Source organism: Brachyhypopomus gauderio, chromosome 16 (genome assembly GCF_052324685.1).
Source record: "Brachyhypopomus gauderio isolate BG-103 chromosome 16, BGAUD_0.2, whole genome shotgun sequence".
Lineage (NCBI taxonomy): Eukaryota > Metazoa > Chordata > Actinopteri > Gymnotiformes > Hypopomidae > Brachyhypopomus > Brachyhypopomus gauderio.
In genome coordinates this window covers 14,514,377-14,522,687 of record NC_135226.1, presented here as the reverse complement: position 1 = coordinate 14,522,687, position 8,311 = coordinate 14,514,377, and positions in this window count along the sequence as shown.

Genomic DNA, 8,311 nt, shown 5'->3' with positions numbered 1-8,311 from the left:
TTAAATGGGATTACCCGTCAGGGCTTGAAGCTCTGTGGATTTAACCTCTGCATTTCTGGACCTTCCTTCATCTCCTTTTGAACTAAAACACAACATATGCAGAAACTGCAAAGAGTTCACAGGTGCTGGAATAACACTGCTGGTGACCCACTCTGTAAGGCATACAGAGGATGTTGGAAAATAACCAAGATTTGTGGATTCCCATAGTGCTAATGGCTCAGAAAATGAGCAATAATTGCTCGTTATGGTGATAGATACAAAGACCTCAGAAATTCCCATCCCATGTGAATAGAGCTAATGAATTCTCACTGTTCATTATCTTTTTTTCTTTAAGTAAAAGAATTACAACCTCTTTATAGTGAAACACAGACAAAATAAGAAACCCTTATGTAAAGATATATCCCTGGTGTTTATAGAACATCACAGTTTAGAGGGCAACATTTGTGAATGGTTAAATCAACTGTTAAAGCACTTCTAGAAATACAGTTCTGAAACACAGTTGGAGTCTGTGTCAAATACTGCTCGGGTATTTCCCAGATGAACATAAATCCGTTTGTAACTACAGTTAAGTCAGACTCGTATCCCAGACTCATATATTGTGCTCCTCCATATTTCGTTCAGATATTTAATCTTCATGAAACATTTGCCTTATAGTGTTATGGGTGAACAAACCAAATCCATTATCTATTTTAAAAGGTTAATGAGAAAGAAAGAGAAAGATGTGAGGGGAGAGATGTGAAATGGGGGAAAAACCTCACGCAGCTGCTAGCACTTACACTTCCCTTCCCAATATGTGTGGTTATTGCATGGCTAAATTTCATTAGCCTGTGTTCCTCACCCCTAACTGAAAAGGCCCTCATCGTGTTTAATCAATATTGCACAGTTTACCATGGCCCCAAACCCTGCTTATTGGCATGAGAGCCTCTGGCCTGCCTGCCAGCCACACACACACACACACACACACTCAGATGTACACCCTCTCAATGAGACTGGAGTGAGTGATTTGTATTACTATCTTTGTGGGGTTTCTTTCCTCTGACTTGCACTGTATTTCTGTACTGTAGTTTTATGCCTACACCTAACCCCAACGTCTACCTTAGCCTTTGTAACCAAAATAAAAACATAGTTCTTATATTTAAGGTAAATGTTGGCATTAAAAAAAGACTATCAAATACTATTTGGTCCCCACAAACAACTAAATACATGTGCACACCCATACACATGCACACACACACACCCGATAGCCTCTCAGAGACGTAACGTGCAGGTGACATGAAAGCTTTCCAAAGTGGTGTGGAGCCGTTCTTTCAGTCATGGTGGGTTTCCAGAAAGCCTCTCTCCTCCACCCCATCCCGCCCGGCCGCGCTGATGAAGTGGCCGTCGTCCTTTCAGTTCCTGGACCCCCGCTGCTGTTCCTGAAAGCACAAGCAACAGTTTTTGCCTCACCCCATGTTTGGGGGGGGGGGGGGGGGGGGGGGGATGCAACATTTTTCTTCCTTCTGCACCGTTCTTGCGGTGTCTGTGGGCGTTAGATACAGTTCACCCTTGCCACATCCATAGCATGTTGCATGAAATTGGCTGGATTTTAAAGATTGCATACAGGCACTTGAGAAACAAGGGCTGGAATAAAACGAAATCGGAATAAAAGCGGCTGACTCGGTTATGCAATTTATTTCACAATTTATTCTGTGCATGAGAAATAAGCACTTTCAACATTATACTAGGTAAAATTCTTATTAAACCTAAATTAAATTAGACAATGCAAAGGTAAAGAGGAATGTGTAAGTATTGCACATTTTAATTATCAAGGAACTTGGTCTGTTCACTGTCAGGCTAGTTTTTCTAACGTCCATAAAGACAAGAAAAGAGGGGATGAGCGATTAAGGCCACTGAGACGTCTTTGATTTTTTTTTGTCTTTGACTTGAAAAGGGTTTTGTTGTTGTTGCTGGCATTACAAGTGTCTCTCTGTTTCTCCATTCCAGGCTGTAATCCCTGTGACGCTCAACACTTTGTCTTCTCTGACGCCATGTTTCTGATTAGCCCACAAGTCTGGCAGACACTCTTCATGGCAGCTTTACCATTTCATGACGAAGTTAGCAATCAGGCACTATTGCTGTCCAACAGTAGCCAATACATGTTGTGACAGAGATATAAGACTCTCGGAGGCCTCCAGGTCAGGAGAAACACCCACTGAGTAGGAACGCAGATGAAAACATAATAGAAAAATACTGAAAAAAAGTCACCTAAGATAACAGGAAGTGAAAGCTTCCACAGCTCATAGTGCTGTCTTTATAGACAACACGGTAGTGGCTGATAAGATCCAATATGTCTTCCTGTACAAAACACTTACTGGGTCTTAATGTGACTGTTGTGATATGAAACCTTTCACTCTCTTTATTTCCTTCCTAAGGTTCAATATTGTTTGGCTCAGCCGTCTTTCCCATCTTTAACACTCCCATGTTTCTCTAAGCCGAGCAGACGCTGTTATATAACACAAGCTCATTAGCTATCTAACTAATGTTAAGGCAGTCTCCTCCGAAAATACCTTTTGTTTGATTTATAGCTACCTTAAAGCCTCTGTAGGCGCATGGTTCTGAGAGAGGAATAAAGTCGGAGCTACGATTCTGGGCTCTGTAATTGACAGCTGAAAATTTCCAGCTGTATTAAGCAATCATCAAACCTCTCTATAATGAGGTGGTCCTGTTACCTGTTTATTTATTATTTGTATATTTAGTTTTAGTATGCACACAGTATCATAAAACTGTAGGCTAAACGCCAAACTTGCATTTTCTTGGGGAGAGGGGCTAGGGATAAAAATTTTGATGGTGTGCATAGCTTTGAAGGGAAGGGCTGGATTCCTTTGCTAGCTAGTGAAATCCTGTGAAATCACTGTGAAATCAACTTCAGCTATTTTCATAATGACAAACAACATTTAGCAGAAGTAGGAATACTTAGCAAACTGATCTCAGACATCAGTGTAGAACTTTGCGATAGATTTCATGAGGTCGAAATGAGTTAAACCCTTAATAAAATCAACTGGATCCTCAGACCCACCACTGCATGGCCCCCACGTTATACCGGGGATATTGGGTTAGTCCTCAGCCAAAAGCACACAGATATTAGTGTTGGTTAGTGAGAAAGAGCCCTGCATGCTGGGAGTCTCTAGAAGGATTGGCTCTAGCAAAGCATCATGGGACGTAATGGTGCAATTTAATTGACACGCCTATATTTTATGTTTGAGCTCTGAAAGGTCTCTCCTTTTCTCTCTTTTTCTTTCTTCATATTCTAATAACTGTCATTAAACTGTCATTTTCTATTTTACCTTAAATTGTCTGCTTATGATGTCAGAGAGAGAGTGGAATGAGGGCAGAGAATCCTAGTGTGTGTGCATTTGTGTGTGAAAGAGACCAGAACATGTAAACATGTAATTCCCCCATTTCCAAATCAATTATACAGGTACAAGATGCTGCTACCCCTTTCTTGTCAGCAAGAAGTCATGTGTAAAGTCGTTAGCCTGCCGCAGGGTGGGTGGTGGTGGTGTGTGTGTGTGTGTGTGTGTGTGTGTGTGTGTGTGTGTGTGTGCGTGCGCGCGCGAAAGAGAGAGAGAGAGAGAGAGAATATGTGTGCCAGGCAACTCTACAGGAGTTGGCTCATTCACTCTAGTGCACCTCTCAGCATCAAGGTAATCATACTTTATCATCCAATTAAAGCCCTCAATCAGCCAATTAAAACTCAACATCAGTACCCCATTGACTCCCCGCCTCCTTTGTAACAACCCAGATCTGCCAAAATATCATTCTTGTTTTACTTTATCTGATAATGAGCGTAGGAAACTTCAAAAGCCACTGTGCTAAGTCACTCAGAGTGGTTTCTGTGTGAGGTAGACCGCATTAAACCTCAGAGCCAGTTCAAAGAACTCAACAAGCTGCGTGGCAGAGCCTCTTGCTTAACAGATTTCTGGGAGAATGAATGTCGCCTCAGAAGTCAGGTTAAACGGAGCGACTGGGCGTCATTACATGGCTGTGTGGTCTGCAGTGGAGCTGAAACGGAGGAGGATCCCGTCCTTGTTCACTGGAGTGGCCTTTCACACCCACAAAACACAGGGAGAACACACAAGTAATGAAATGGCCTAGACCCGACAGACATAGCTGTAGAGAAATCCAGTAGTTTCATCAGCACAAATGCAGGAAAAAATCTCTTCAATTCACATACTACATGGACTTACACACACACACATAAACCACCAAGTGTCCCAGGGGCTACAGTAATGGGTAGTTTAACCAGTGGAGACTAGCAGTAGGAAGCTAGCCCATTATTCTTCCCAGCCTTAATAGGACCATCAGTCAAAAGAGGAGCAGCTACAGCTAGCCCAGCTAGGGAGCACATGCTAGCCTATTCATTCTTCCTAGGCTATTCTAATGTCTGTTTTAGCAATTCAGGCTAAAGCTAATGCAAGGTTTCTAAAGAGTAATCGCAGTGTTGTTCAGCAGTAAATAAAGCGGCTGAGAAAAGTTCTGATGCGGAACACAAAAGCAGGAAGTGTTAAATGGAAGTCCTTCATCAGCCGAGCATAGCCAGGCACTTTTGAAGGTCGGACGGTTTAGGTGATTAATTTTTCCTCAAGTCTGTTCACTTCACAGCTACCTTAGCAACAACAGCACTAACAATTGTGTTATTAAAGTTAGGCTTACTAATATGTAGCCAGTGAAAATAAAAAGTCCATGACCCTAATGGATTGATTTAGGTAAGAAAGCAATGAAGCAGCCAACTTGTAAATTTTAATTTAGTGCATCTCAACTAGCCCTTACCAAACCATCCACTCCAACTCTTTTCTGCATATCATAAATACTTTTTGCAGTGAGGTTTCCTTAAAAAACAGAAGTACGTTTTTTTCCAAGCAGGCCTATAGTTTTAACCAGTAATCTCACAAATCACCCCATATTGTTTGCTGTGCAGTTATCACGATGATTATACTGTCGCAAACGACAACTGCAAAACGTGAAAGAATTCTGTGGCCTTGAGTTAAAATCCATGGTCTCTGAACATGTAATGTGTCATGCTCTGCGGGGGTCGATTTAGTGCCCCTCTGACCAAAGACACCACACAGTCCTCTTCTGGCAGTGACAGACATTTTCTTCAAAAGTCTCACAGTGTGACCACTGCTGAAGGAAGCCTAAAAAGACCCAGAGTGGAGAGGATTGGAATTATGCACAACTCACATGCCAACTACTAATAAATGACAGAATAGTGAAGTGAAAATATATGTGGGACTCAGAAGAAGAGAGTTTAGTGGGATGGTGGCAGCAAAGAAAATGTATTTTTAGTGTCTCTTTTTGGCAAAAAGAAGTTACATGTGGAAGCCAAGAGCAGATTATGGGTTTATCGACAGCTTCATTGTGTAGTTTGACTTTCATCACAAGTGAAATCGCATGTTTTGGAAATCCACAGGCTTGTCGAATAATCGTACTTCTCACTTATATACGTTTACGTATGAAAGTTATGAAACTTTCATACGTTTCATACGCTTTTCTGTCATCACTCATGTTGACGTCACTGCTAATGATAAATGAAGCTCATTTCTTCTCATCAAGCCAAAGACATCCAGGAGGGAGCTCCGCCCCAGGGACGTGATTGACAGCTCTCTCCCGTGAACGAGCCCTGAAAACGAGCACGAGGAGAGGAATCGGCTCTGTTGTGTTTCGACGTGTCAGCTGGAGTTTCCCGGTCCATCCATCACAGTCCCTCGCAGGTTGCCCACGAGCTTAGCATGATCTGAGCAGCCCAGCCTTGACAATTCCAAAGGGTCTCAGGTACTCCCAGAGAAGAGACAAAAAGCCAAACTCACACGTATGGGTAAATAATGGTCCATCCAGGCAGAACCATGCTGCTTCTGAGGAACGTGGAAACCCTAATAATGAAATTAATCAATATTTAAACCATTCTGCTCTGATTGAAACTTCATCTTTTTTGCTATTGTTGTCGTCATTGTTGTATGACTCAGAACGACACAAAGACTAATCCACAACCTCACTGACGTGGCTGAGGTGACCACGTTAAAAGGGGGACATCAAAGCCCAAAAGCAGGACAAATGAGAGAAGATGATGTGGCCCTACAACCAACAAAATTAACATCACACAAAATGAATATCATAAGCTGTATAGCTATCAGAGCTTACAAATTTAATTGAGAAATATGCAATATAAATTTATGTTGTATTCACCAAGCTTGGTACTTACTTGCACTATTTAAGTTTGGCATAGTGTATAGAAGCCAAGAGTTCCTCCTTCATACTGTTCCAAAGGAAAGCTTGTGCTGACCACTAAAAACCGAAGTGCTTTTCACACCGTTGCTTCTAACTGACTCTAGAGTGTGGACCTTCTTCATTCAGCCATTAGGTAAGGTTTGAAACAATCTGTTCAAACAATGAGATTCAACATATTTTGCCAGACCATCCAGCCTAAAACCTTAAAACCTAACATCACCAGACCATCCAGTCTAAAACCCGACATCTCCAGACCATCCAGCCTAAAACCCTAAAACCTGACATCACCAGACCATCCAGCCTAGAACCCAAAAACCCGACATCACCAGACCATCCAGCCTAAAACCCTAAAACCCGACATCACCAGACCATCCGGCCTAAAACCCTAAAACCCGACATCACCAGACCATCCGGCCTAAAACCCAAAAACCTGACATTACCAGACCGGTCAGCCTAAAACCCTAAAAGCCGACATCTTGCCACATGGCTTTCAGTCAGTGTTCCTTTTCTGCAATGGAACACTACACAAAGCACTGCTGGATGCATCAAAGACCTTGTCGAGGAAGGTAGGCAGAGGTAGAACTGTTTAATGTTGCTAAGAACTCCTGATCAAAGGTGTATCCTCCACATCTCCGTGCGTATTTACCATACTTCAGCGTTGATCCTTGTTTGGGTGCCTATTCTGTTGTCATGACAGAACGTGCTGTACAAAGAACTTTCAGCCACCCTCTTTTCACTGGCAAACAAGCGATGCCACATATGCTTTTGGAAGAATAAACAAACAAACAAATAACAATAGTAATAAAAATACATACACTCCTAGCAACCTTCATCGGCCTTCATTAAGAGACAGCCAACATGTCACTTGAATGTGCTTTCTTAGAGCAATGCAAGTTTCATCACCGCTGTACTGTCTCATCACAGCTTACAGAACAAAGATGTCTCAGCTGTGGATGACACTTTGGCCTGCTTCCATACGCAGAAGGAGAAGGAGCGAGAACAGAAGTAAAGCACTCCATTTCTCTCCGTCTCGGTCTCTCTTTCATTTTCTCCCCCACTCCTGTAAAATCTCTATTTTCCTCTCCACTCCATGAGAAAACACTAGAAAATGTTTAGTTGTCTTCCTCTGTCACTCTGAGACAGAGATCAATCTCTCTCTGTCTCTTTCTCTTTCTTTCTCTCTCCCTCTCCATAGAGATTTTACCCAGCTCTTCACTCTCCTTCTCTCTCTCTCTCTCTCTCACACACACACACATGCTTAATCCTCAGAGCGTCTGCCTCTCCCTTCCACTCATTTCCCCCGTAAAGACACAAACACACATACACACAGACTGCTTTACCCATCCTTGTGTTGGTGCTACACACACACACACACACACACACACACAACACACACACACACACACACCGTTACACTCACAAACTGTCTAATGGGTGGACTATAAACCCATTTTTCTCTGTGAGAAACTCTGTCTTTAATTTTTGATCTGTTCCAACCTGATCTCTGTTATATTATGACTCTTGTTTAAGGTCCTTAAGCATGAATGTGTTGGGTGTTGTATATGTTGGCATAGTGACAGACAGAAACAGAGAGAGCAACGGGTTCCCATCTTCCAATAACTCCATAGACAGATAAAAGGAGGAGTTGATTATTTTGAATAGGTGCAAATATCTCTCAAGCTCTTTGCAGCCTGCACTAACTGAATGTTTTCTTTACATTATCAACACTCAGAACATCTCGCTGCACTTCAATGGTGTCTGTCCACCATCAGCAGAGACATCATCTGTACGATCACAAGTACTCTGGAACAGGACAGGCTTTACCAAGTCTTCCCAACATTAAAGTGTTTACGTCTCTGGCCATTTACTCCACTCGAGGAGCATTACGCATTACTGCGTGGCTTAGCAACACATTCCAAGCAACACTGACTCTGCCATTATGACATCATAATGCCCTTGTCGACTCCCATGCTGACCAAACAAACATCTGCACCTAAGCCGGTGATGTTCCATTATGATACCCAGGAAATACACCCTCGCTATAGCA